Here is a 12,876-nt window from a genome sequence, read left to right as displayed (position 1 = left end):
TCCCCCAAACTCACTATTTATGTACTTCTTATGTTTAATTACTGAACCTTAGTACTTCCCCATTGAAGAATGGGCTTATAAGTATACTTCCTCATGATTATATGATTTTTAGACTAGATGGTTTATTTGGTAGATTTCCTAGCATCATCTCCCTGGGCTCTAAGTTATTTAATACATTAATTTTGGGCAGTTCATCATGATGAACTGATGGTGTTAATTTTTTATTATAGCCTATTTAGTAGTTTTATCCTCTAAGATCACAAAGATTTTCTTTGATATTTTCTTAAACAAATTGTGGTATAGCCAAACCATAAAAAGAAACAAACTACTAGACACACAGCATTGACGAATCTCAAAAAATGTGCTGAGCTACCTAGGACACAAAAGAACACATACCATATGAACCCATGTATATACTATTACAGAAGAGGTAAACCTAATCTATAGTAATCTCTGGCCTAGGCAACAACTGATAACATATCAGTTGTTGCCTAGGCCAGAGGTGAGGGTGGGTAAAATGCAAATGGATACAAGGAAAATTTGGGGGGTGATGGAAATATTCTGTATCCTGATGGGGTTGATGATCATATGGGTGTATACATTTGACAAGCTCATCAAACTGCAAACTTAAAATAGGTGCTTTTTTATTGCATGTAAGTCACACTTCAATAAAGTTAATAAGGAAAAACAAACAGAAAACTATTGTGTAGGGAGAAGAATGGAAGCAGGGAGACTAGCTAAAGTGCTGTGAATAATCTGAGCAATGATGGTTTAAACAGTAGAAATGGAAAACAAGAAGATAAATTTAGGATATGTTTTGAAGGCAAATTTTACATGATACGTGGATAATTTATATGTGTACATTTGGGAGTGGGGATTCTGATGGACAGTGAGAAATAAGGAAAAATCCCTGAAAGTTTGGCTTAAAAAATTGGATAGTGTTATTTATTCAGAACAGTTAATGTGAGAAAAGAGTTTGGTAATTGAGTTCTATGGAGAATCAAGAGTACTATTTTGGCTGTGTTAATTTTAAAATGCTTTTTAAAAAACCTGTGGACAAATATCCAGCAGGGTGTTGGGTATATGATTCTGGAGTTCTAGGGCATGTTTGAATCTTAAGGTACAGATGTGGAAGTGATAGCGGACAAGTTCTATTTCAAGCCATAGGCTTGAAAAAATGTCACCTAGAGAGCCCAGGACATTTAGTGGTGGAGGAGGAGAAAAGGACCAGCGAAGGAGACTGTGATGAAGCAGCTAACAATGCAGGCACTCAGTTACAAGCACATGGGGTCCTAGACATTAAGAGATGAGAGAGTTTTGTGAAGAAAAGTGAGCAGTTATGTTGAAAGCAATGGAAAGGTCTGGTTAAGGAAAGAACGGTGACCACTGGATAAATTTGTGTGTGTGTGACCCTGACAAGATCTTTTTCTGGAATAGAAGGGGTGGAAACTTGATTGGACTGGATGTAGAAGATCATATTGACATGACTCTATATTTGTCAAGAAAACGTACAATGAATTGGGAAGGAATGGAAGAGTGGTGGGAAGATGATTCAGGTCAAAGTCATGGGAGGTTTTATTTGATTTGATTTGAAAAAAACCAGTATTAGTGCTTGTTTGTATGCTGATGGTAATATTCCATCAAGAACTGAGAATTGGTTGAAGCAGGAGAGGGGGTGTTTGAGGAAAGTCTTTGAGAAAACATGGGATGCAAACCCCAAGTGGAGGAATTCGTATTTAATACCATGCTTCATTTTGGGATACATAGCATTATGCTAAGAGAATGTATTGATGTCATTGTGCTCTATGCTTTAATACTCAATTTAGAACTAAAAAAGAAGACTTAGCAAAATAAGATTTGGTTCAAGTTAAGATTTGGTTAACATTCTGTGATTTCTTTTTTGGTTTGGAACACACAATTTTCCCAGTTTTGCCTATCCTTCAGGAATATCTTGCCTTCATTAGATAACTACTCTAAAGTTAAAATGAAAAGAGAGCATTTTCTAAAGGTTATACTATTTACGGTTGTATTTATTGAAGGAAAAAAACTTCTAAACAGTTTTATCCTGTTGGAAAAAATAGTTTCACCTGAGCCACAAATGAGACTGGAAACAAAAGACAGAATCTGAGAATTTGTTTGCAGGGTCTTCTGTTCAAAAGAATACCGTCCTTGAAAAATCTGCAGCCATAGTAACAGCCATTCCCAGTCCTGTGATCTACAGAGCATAGAACCCTGTTAGGTGTCACAAAATTATACACCATTGCACGCCAGTCACTAGTGAAAGGTTGAATTTTTTTTTTTTTCTTTTTTGGTTGCTTTGGGTCTTGGTTGCTGTGTGCAGGCTTTTTCTAGTTGTGGCGAGCGGGGGCTACTCTTTGTTGCAGTGCGCGGGCTTCTCATTGTGGTGGCTTCTCTTGTTGCGGAGCACAGGTTCTAAGTGCACAGCCCTCAGTAGTTGCAGCACATGGGCTCAGGAGTTGTGGCTCGTGGGCTCTAGAGAGCAGGCTCAGTAGTTATGGCGCATGGGCTTAGTTGCTCCGAGACATGGGGCATCTTCCCGGACCAGGGATTGAACCTGTGTCCCTTGCATTGGCAGGCGGACTCAACCACTGGGCCACCAGGGAAGTCCGAAATGTTGACTTTTTATTGTCAGTTCTTGAACAGCCACTAATAATCATTCGGAGCTAAAGACACTCTTCATCTAATGTGGTGAATGGAGCTAATGAAATACTTAAGGGCCAGAGCAAGAAGTGAGGAAAAAAGCTGTGACTTTAAAATCCCCAGAAACAAAGGATGTCTTACAAATGAGAAGAAAACTTGAGACTGTGAAAGCCTGAGGTCGGGTCTCAGGAAAAAAGAAAGTGAAAAAAGCAGATTATTTTCCCAAATACTGGCATTTAAGCTGCTAGTACTTCCACGGGGGTGACCACCAAGGTCGTGAGAGGATCTCCTACTCTTGCTGGTAGATCTGCGGAGCTTGGGCTATCCCCTCACTCCTTCTCCTACCTCCTTCAAACATAGATAATAACACTAAAACAGGTGTATCAGCGAGGATCCTTTAGGTGCAAGTCACTGAATAAATGAAAAGTGGCTTCAACAGCGAGAATAATTCGCTACCTCGCATAACAGGAAGTCCCAAGGTCGGCGCTATCAGAGTTGGTTACCTCCTCAGCTCCATGATGTGAGGGCTCCTGGTCACTCTCTCTGGGAGTCTCTTGACTTTCCCCTTTGGGGCACAAAAAGAATACAAGTAGGTCCTAACATAGAGGCCTCACGTGGCAGTGTCAAAGGCAGGAACAAGCAAGTCCCTATTTTATTTCTCCTTTTTTAATTATGAGGAAAACAATCCCAGAGGCCTCTCACTAGACTTTCCTCTTTGTCTTGTTTTTCTAATACTTGACCATGTGTAACAAATCACTGATAAGGGAAATGAAATTATAATGGCTGGCATAGACTGATGAGCATCTACCCCTGGGGGTAGGGAAGCCCCTTAAAGATACACAAAAAACTAGTTCCTAAATAGAGCTGGCTTTCTGCCAGCAGAGCAGAAAGGATAACTGTGACCGCTGAGAAGAGAGGGCAATGCATGCGCAGTGATGAGCAGAGTGGCTGGTGCCCAAATGCATTTAGTAAATATTAGCTGCTATTGTTGTCCTATCAAGCCGCTCTTCTGGGAAACACAATAGAAGACCCCAGCCTCACACCCCAGACTATGTATTCTGACCTCCATCCAATCTGTCATCAAATAGTACAGTTAACCCCTTAGCTGTAGCTTTACTTTCTTTCCTTGACTGTAAATCCTTTTCCCTTGTCGTCCTGTTTGTCTCAAAAAGTGGTAGCTAATGAGTTGTCTGCCTCCAGCCTCATCGATTTTCAAAATTTTTGCATATTGTAGCCAAACTGATCTGTCTTTTTTAAACTTTTTTTTTAAATTTATTTATTTATTTTTATTTTTGACTGTGTTGGGTCTTCGTTTCTGTGCGAGGGCTTTCTCTAGTTGCGGCAAGTGGGGGCCACTCTTCATCGCGGTGCGCGGGCCTCTCACTATCGCAGCCTCACTTGTTGTGGAGCACAGGCTCCAGACGCGCAGGCTCAGTAACTGTGGCTCACGGGCCCAGTTGCTCCGCGGCATGTGAGATCTTCCCAGACCAGGGCTCGAACCCGTGTCCCCTGCAGTGGCAGGCAGACTCTCAACCACTGCGCCACCAGGGAAGCCCCAAACTGATCTTTCTAAAGGCAGATCTAATCATGTCACCATCTTCCTTAAGAGCTTATCACAGTTCCTCATTGCATTACATCTGAAGGTTGACCTCTTCAGGATCATGTCCATGTAGTTGTTCTTCAGTGCAGGTGGAGGGAGGCTCTCTGTCCTTCAGCTCTGCCGTATGGAACATACAGTCCCCTTGGTGCAGCAGGAGAGAAACAGAAGACTCCCAAGTAGGGTCTCCATTGTCCACAAAGAGTGGGGTGCCCAGCCCATCTGTAAGGGGCTGAGAAGCACCATCTGGCATTCACCCGGAAGGGGAGGAGGACATACTTCTAGGGAACACTATTGTAATAGATCCAGAGATGTGCCTCCCGGATCCCCCTTCAAGGAAGGGCTTGCTGCCCAATTTCAGAGAACTTGTCTGTCTCAGTGGCTGAGAGCTGCCTTGTCTGAGGTCACGACTTTCCTGGGGTAGCCCACTTGTAACTGAGTGAGGCAGAGGGATAAAGACATGGCCGTTTTGGCCCATGCATATAACTCCGAGAGGCACTGCTCACTTGAGGACTCCCTGCTGGGGTGGCCAGGGCTTCCTTGTGCTTGCTTCACAGTTGACTTCTTCCTCTTCTCTATCCTGTTTCACCATTTCTTTCATAGGTTTTGATCCTTTATGAACATCTTGTACCGCATACTCTACATGGTATCTGCTTCTGGAAATTACAACCTGCAACAACTAGTAATTTCTAGCAGAAAGTCCTTTAACCCTCAACTCTCTTTTCTGCCTCAATGATCATTATCTAAGTTGATAATTTTTCACTCCAGATTTATAGAAATACAGTTACCTGAATGCATCACCAAAATTTTGCAGATAAAATACAATTTATTAAGTAATTACATGCTGCCAAGTGCTTTTAAAAAAATAAGTTTATTTATTTTATTTATTTACTTTTGGTTGTGTTGGGTCTTCGTTGCTGCGCGCGGGCTTTCTCTAGTTGCGGAGAGCGGGGGCTAATGTTCATTGTGGTGTGCGGGCTTTTCATTGTGGTGGCTTCTCTTGTTGCAGAGCACGGGTTGTAGGTGCGTAGGCTTCAGTAGTTGTGGTGCATGGGCTCAGCAGTTGTGGCACGTGGGCTCTAGAGTGCAGGCTCAGTAGTTGTGGCACACAGGCTTAGTTGCTCCGTGGCATGTGGTATCTTCCCAGACCAGGTATCGAACCCATGTCCCCTGCACTGGCAGGCGGATTCTTAACCATTGTGCCACAAGGGCAGTCCCCAAGTACTCTTTTTTGTTTTGTTTTTCTTTTTTACTCTCTCATTCTCTCTAAGGCTCCCTATGAGTAGATAGATGCGTAGAAGAAAAGTCATCTGCCCAGACCCAATAGTTATTAAACCAGGGAGTTCAGACTCTGATCCTCCTTTGCCCTTTATAACTTTACAGCCTGTTTCCTTTATAACTAGTTTAAACCACCACTGCCTGGAGCACCCTTTCCCTCTTCCCTTTGAGGGGCTCACTGCTACTCACTCAGCTCAGCATCAGTAAATCCAAAAAACTTCCAAAGTTGTCCCCTATCCCTGCATGCACTGTCATGCTGTGTTGCGCCGATAGCTAGTACCCAAACATTTATCCCCATCTTGGTACTTATCAATACTGTATGATAGTCGTCGTTGCCTGTCTAGCATCTCTAATGGCTGACTAGTGCCTGGTGCATCCTTCTTTACCTACTTCTCAAAAGGATTTTTAGTGATTTAGTGTCAGCACATCGTAGGTATTGAAAAGTGTTTACTGAGTGAATTTAATAATGCTCTTTTTTTTCTCTAGCTTTGCACGAACTCTATCATCCTAGGAGATTCAGTTAAAAGAGGAAAAAATACTGCCATTCTAGAATGTATGCAACAAACATCTGTGAGTCTAAAGGAATTTGGCTCATTAATGTTTCTTTTCCAGTTCTGATAGTTGACTATGCTCGTGGCTGACTACACAGTGTGACGTAGCGCCGATAACTTGGGAAGGGCAGAGGTGTCTAGTGAATGGAGAACTCTTCCTAGACAGAACTATTTTCTGTTCATTTTTTTTCCCCACAAATCCACGTTCAACATCTATGACATGCAAGACCCCTTCAGGGATGACTATCTCAGTCAGTTTAGATAATCACATTCAAGATGTATGTGTGTAACAGGAATTATGATATGAGTATTCACATTCTGGTTCTCTTCCCTGCCCCCCAATACTATCCCCATTAATTTTATTTGCAATTAAGCAAGATGAGGGGAGAAATATTCTGAGCAAAATGTTTTATTGTCTGATAACAAATGAAAATTATGCAAGTGGAAAAAAACTGAACCACTCTACAAAAGAACCATGTTGGGAGACTATAATATCCTTCATGGAACAGTACTTTATTAAAAGCCAGAAAAAATCTTTTATCAATGGTTGCATCCAAAAATCTGCCATTAATCTATGACAGTGATGCCAAGGAGAGTATCATCTTCCAGGTAGAAAGTTCATTTACTTAACTGAATAAAAAGAGAGTATTTTATAGCATTTTTATTTCACTCCTCATTGCTATGTGCTTTAAATAAGACAATTGCCCTTATTTTTCATAGAAAAGTAAAAAAAACACATGTACATTGTCTATGCAATTTAAAATAAAAATATGTACATATTTTATTGACTTCATTTTAATTATTATTAAATAGACAAATATAAAGACATAACATGAGAACCCACTTTGTCTTGCACAATATTTAATAACTATGTCCTATAAATGGGTGTGACCAAGAGAGTGCCACGTTGTGACAAGGTGGGCAAGGTGAAGATTACAAATAACATTTAGTCAATTGTGGGCCTGCAGAAACCAGTGCTCAGGTGAATGTCAAAGTCAGGCCACGTTTCCCAGCTGTGACGACAGCCTTTCTACTCCAGTTTTGGACACTCTTCACATTTTTAAAAGTACACCCACCAGGTCCCCCTCGCTCCCTCCTGAATTTTCTCCTTCCCTTTTTTCTTTGTGTCTTTCTACCTTTCCTTCCATCTGGCTTTCCCTCCAATTCTCTCTCCTTTCTTCAAACGAGTAGCCAGCACCTGCTCTGAGTTCAGCCACATTCTGACCCGGAGGGATACAAAGATGAATAAGTCAGCCGATTATTGTTTCCAGGGGCTTTTATTTTTGCCTCTCTTCTCATTTTAGACTTAACATTTGCTTTCCCATCTATCACAACAGGGCTTCAAACTACTGAAGTTTCTGTAACTGTCTCCTTCCAAATCAAAAAGTTACTCCTTTCTTCTTCCATTGGATCACGTCAGAATATGTCCCACTTATGTGCAAGGGATGCTAATGGAATAAGGATGTCCCTCACAGACAAATTTTCATATTTTCAGCATCCTGGGTTGTGTTTATCCTTAAAGGATATATCTACCTGTAAGAATTGTGGGCTCTAGGTAAGACATATTTTTGAGGATGTAGGTCTTGAGAAAAGGATTTGTGAATGTTGTTCAGAGTTGAGCTCATGGAGAGAGAGGGTTTGGGAAGCAGTTAGTCCTCTGGTCCATTCCCAGCTTGGCCATTTACTAGTTATGTGAAGCTGAGACCCTCGGTTTTCTCATCAGAATTCAGTAATGGGAATTAAATCAGCTGCAATTTGTAAGGTGTTATAAATTAATGTCTGTGTTATAATTCTTAAGCTATTCCTACCCTAAACGTCTTCTCTTTATGTACGTGTGTAAAACCTCATTAATGAGGAGTTGGATCCTTAGAATATATTATTATTATTTCCAGTTGCTTCTCGTTTTTTGCCAGTGTGTATGGCTAAAAAGCAGTGTGATGTGGTTGAGTTGGCTGATTCTACCTCTGAAGACCTGATTGTGAGCCTTTCTTCCCAAATTCACATTGCAGTGTCATTAAATTGATAGCTTGAAATAGGTCATCTTGGGAAAATTTATAGCGTGGAAATTAACAAACACTACAAAAAAAGGCTCTGTTTTCTTCTGGAGGGAGAAAAAAAATTGTTAACCCTTTACTAGCACACCACTGCCAAGAGTCCAGGCAGAGACAGAGAAAATCCTCTTTTTTCTTTTCCCAAATAACAGAATAGGACACTACAAGTCCCGAGTTCCCATTTCCCTATGACTGTGCTTCTGCTAGGAGGGGAACATATTTCCGAATTCTCTCCAAACTCAACTCTACCTTCTGATCAAGGTGGCCTTAATGTTCTCTCCTGCCTTTTGTTTCCGGAGCTGAGTTCAATTTCTCTCCGTGATTGCAGTAGTCTTGACCCCTAAGCAATACTCTTTTTTTTTTTTTTTTTAATTAATTTTTAGTTTTGGCTGCATTGGGTCTTCATTGCTGCACACGGGCTTTCTCTAGTTGTGGCGAGCGGGGGCTACTCTTCATTGCGGTGCGTGGGCTTCTCACTGTGGTGGCTTCTCTTGTTGCGGAGCACGGGCTCTAGGTGCTTGGGCTTCAGTAGTTGTGGCACGTGGGCTCACTAGTTGTGGCTCATACGCTCTAGAGCATAGGCTCAGTAATTGTGGCGCACAGGCTTAGTTGCTCCGCGGCACGTGGGATCTTCCCGGACCAGGGCTCGAACCTGTGTCCCCTGCATTGGCAGGTGGATTCTTAACCACTGCACCACCAGGCAAGTCCCTAAGCAATAGTCTTGAATGAAGTCTTCCTTGCCTATTTAACCCCATCAATGCAGTTTTTCTTTGACACTGTCCCAGTTTTTTGACACTGACAATTCCATTTTTTTTCGCAATATTAATCTCTATTCACACCCCTCTTAAAGCATGTACAATATTTCATGCTCCTAACATGAAGTGCCTCTGAGCTGTCAAATTCTTTGACCATTTATTAGATAGTCTGGCTTATTTTGTCTCTATGATAAAAAAAAAAGGACAGGTTGTCTGATATTTACAGAGAATCCCAGGTAAATTTTATTGGCATCATTTGAAAAGTACTTAGTGGATTCTTTTTTAAATATAAAAACTATTTTCAAAGACCAGATTGAAAAATAGAAAGTTGTTCCCTTTTAGTTCCCCAAACTTCTATCTGGTTCTGCAGGGTATTTCACACAGCTGTGCTTTATGAGAGGCAATGAATTGTATTTATTCAGCAGCTTCTCTGGGGCAGTGAACTCTGAGCTCTTGCTCATAATTAGCATAAGTAAGCAACACATTCCTGGTTGTCAGGCTCTTTTGAGCCTCCAAGTCACCCTCAAGGGAGGCATAACACACACCAGCCTAGAGTGCTTCCACCTATTTCAGCTCTGTGCTTGCTGCCCTACCGATCACTTTCAAATGCAAATATCTCCTTTACTATTTGAGGATTCATGCCTGCTTCTCCCTTTCTCATTAAATTATCCCTCCACCCACCCCACACCAAGGTGGGTCTCTGTGGATTGCAGACCAGTTGCCAAGAACCTTAAGAAGAACTGAAAACCTTTCACTTTCTACCCTGTGTCCTCTCCTTTTTTATTTGCTGTGGTCTCTGTAGCTGAGAACTATTTCTGGAGCAGCGCAGGCTAACAGCCAAGCCTTAGTGTGCTTCTTTCTTCAGGTTTCACCTAAGTAGATCTCAATATCATGCTGGCCTCGGGAATAGAGGCTCCTTAGAATACTTTGCTGCCTTCCCACCTGCCTTTAATGGTAACTAGAAATAGATTTAATGATCTCCAGGTGCATCTATAACCATCCTCAAACAATCTGGTTTTCAATTATTCAGCTTACTGTGGCCAGGGAACAGGACTCACCTTTCTTAGGGAACTGTAAGTTCTACTTCCTATTTCCTCTCCATTTGGGCTCTTTACTGCCCTTCCTGTCCCCTGCCTGCCACCATCAAATCAGGAGAATCTTTGGCTGTCATGGTGTCATGGTAGGAAGTCTATCTCTAACTCTCTGTCTTCAAATCTATTCAGACTCAGGATTTTGCCTTTAGAATCCCAAATGGCTTCTTTTTGCTATAAAATTATTTTCTTTATGAATGTCTCACAGTTTAGGTGCGTGAATGGTGAAAAGGCCACGGTCTTACCAAAAAAAAAAAAAAAAAAAAAAGACTAAAAGAGGAGAACTTCTGCTGATATTTCAAAATATTGTGCCACCACATAAATACCATGCTGACTGAAGAAGGCATTTTAGTGTAGATGCTGTCTTTTAGTATCTTTAAGCAGAAACCCACTTAAAAGATATAAAAGCCCAAGCTCTACTTTTTATGTTCCTTAACCTCAAATAAAAGGGAAGTTGATTTGGGCAGAGATTAAACATAACAAATACAAAACTCACTTTCCTACCCATAGATGAGTTCCATTTAAAATAAATATTTTTTATCAAATCATCCCATTGTACACTTGAAATATCTTAGTTTTATTTCTCAATTATACCTCAGTAATGCTAAAAACTAGAATAATTTTTTTTCAGGAGCACTTTTGTATTGGTGACTGTAAATTATGATTTAAATCTGGTACAGTCACTGGTAAGTGTTGCTTGAAATGCAGGCAGGGGATAAGCAAGCACTTCATAGAGTTTACAAAATGCAAGTAGGATACTACCACAAAGTCACAGTTGTCTTTCACAATGTGTATTAATATTTGCCTGCTGAAAATTCCATGCATTTTGCCTGTTAATGAAGACCTTTTAAGTTAAAATTCCCTTTCTGAACAGGAATACTGTCCCTATATACTATATATATACACACACACACTAATATTACACTATTATATATCATTATATATACTATTATATTTATGTGGTTTTATAGACATAATATATTTACTATTAAACTAGTTATTTACTATGAAGCTATTTAGCTATCACAATTAAGCAAGTTTTCAAAGAGATTCTTTCCAAATGTGTGCTTCTTTCCACAATACCCATTATAAATATTTCAACAAGGAAAAGAATATGAAATGTTTGCAGACTTCTTGTCCGCAACACATTTTTGTTCAGCAATAATGACTTCAAGGTGTTTCTATTCAAAACTAAAGCTTTGCAGGAAGTTGAAGAGGAAGCCCTTACTCCTTGCCCCTTCATTTCTTTGTGTCCTGAAATTTGTGACTCAGTGCAATGAAAATAATCAGAATGAAACCTTGCCCAGAGGGAAGTCCTCTCAAATGCTGGCGGGGTTCCACTGTCCTCCTCCAGCATCATCCCTCATTTTCTTTGGAATATTGTAAATTTTAAGACCTGCTAGTAGAATCTATATCAAATATGTTTTATTGGGAAAGAGATTTTGAGGTGGAATAAAAGCATATTTTCTTAACCCTTTCATATTCTGATCGATTTACTTTAATCTGGATTAACTAAAATCCCTGAAGACCCTAAGAAATTACATGAGATTTCACCTCAGAGAACATTCTCATATGTTAAACCACAGTGCAATTAGGAAGCCAGGAATGGAGTTTGAGCTCAGTACTCTTGAAGCTGAGAAAAGAAGTTTATTTGCCTTTACACAATTTTCATTCTTTTTGTGGCTTTTCTTAAGTCTCACTCAGGGCAAGATTCTCTATTGCTAATAAGCATTCCCAGTAATTTAGGGCACTGACCTCCTGTTTTCCCAAATAATATTTGTTGGTGCAAATCAAATCTGTTTTTCTCTTATGTTTTCCCCCCCACATTTGCAGGGGCCTATATTGATGTATTTAATTTTGAAAAGTGTTATGGGATACCTTAAAAGAGAGTCAGTCCTTCTCATGCTGAGAAGTTAAACCTAAGATACATATTGTTGAGTTTTAAAGGTATGTTGGGTGGAGTTTGAATCAAAATATAGGCCATGTGGCACATTTGAAATGCACCTTATGCCCTTGGGAGTGCCCCAGAGAGAAGGGTAATCATCTTCCAGAGCAGATGGAATGTTGTGATTAGAGACCCCAGTGACTGTTAATGGTAGGTGGCATGGCATATATATCATGACATTTGGATAGTAAAAACAGATGTTTTTAATAAAATTTTCAGATCAAAGCTCTAAAAGCAGACACTCTAATTTGAATAACTTTGTAGTATGTTTCTGGGTGACGAGTAGCAGAAAGTCATTTTGCAATAGTTAACAGTTTTCCTGAGCTACAATCATCAGGCTCCCTACTGATTAATAAAAACGTGCCAAGTTCTTTGAGGTTAAGTTACTTGGGTAAGTTACTTAAGTTCCCTCAGCATGAATTTTTTATTCGTTACGTGTACACAGGACCTGGCTCTGTAAGCACATGGTAATCACCTGATTTTCAACAAATGAGTGCACACCTACCTTATTAATAGGTAGGTATTTAAAAGGTTAAATGAGATAAAATAATATCATGTAAGCAAAAGTTTCATCACGCACTTGGCATCCATTAAACACTAACCACTTGAGCGTCTTTATCCCTTTTTCACAAAGTGTCTTCACATCGAATACCTTATTTAGACCAGACAATTTCTAGTTTTTATTTAGGGTACATGTTACCTTCATTTTCAAACAAAAGACTGAGATTCAGACAAACTAATTGGCTTTCCAATGTCCATGTGGCCAGTGCATATCTGAGCCTGGAGTAAATATTCAGATAGTCAAGGTTCTGTTTCAGGGCCTAACTTCCAGCCCTGCCACTACTATCCATCTGCTTCCACTTGGGGGTCTGGTTTTCTCCTCTATAAATTGAAGGAGTTGACGTTGTTGGGTGTGGCATCAACTAATATATGGCACGATCCACCAC

This window comes from Balaenoptera acutorostrata, chromosome 2, assembly GCF_949987535.1.
Source record: "Balaenoptera acutorostrata chromosome 2, mBalAcu1.1, whole genome shotgun sequence".
Lineage (NCBI taxonomy): Eukaryota > Metazoa > Chordata > Mammalia > Artiodactyla > Balaenopteridae > Balaenoptera > Balaenoptera acutorostrata.
This window is presented reverse-complemented; position numbering follows the sequence as displayed.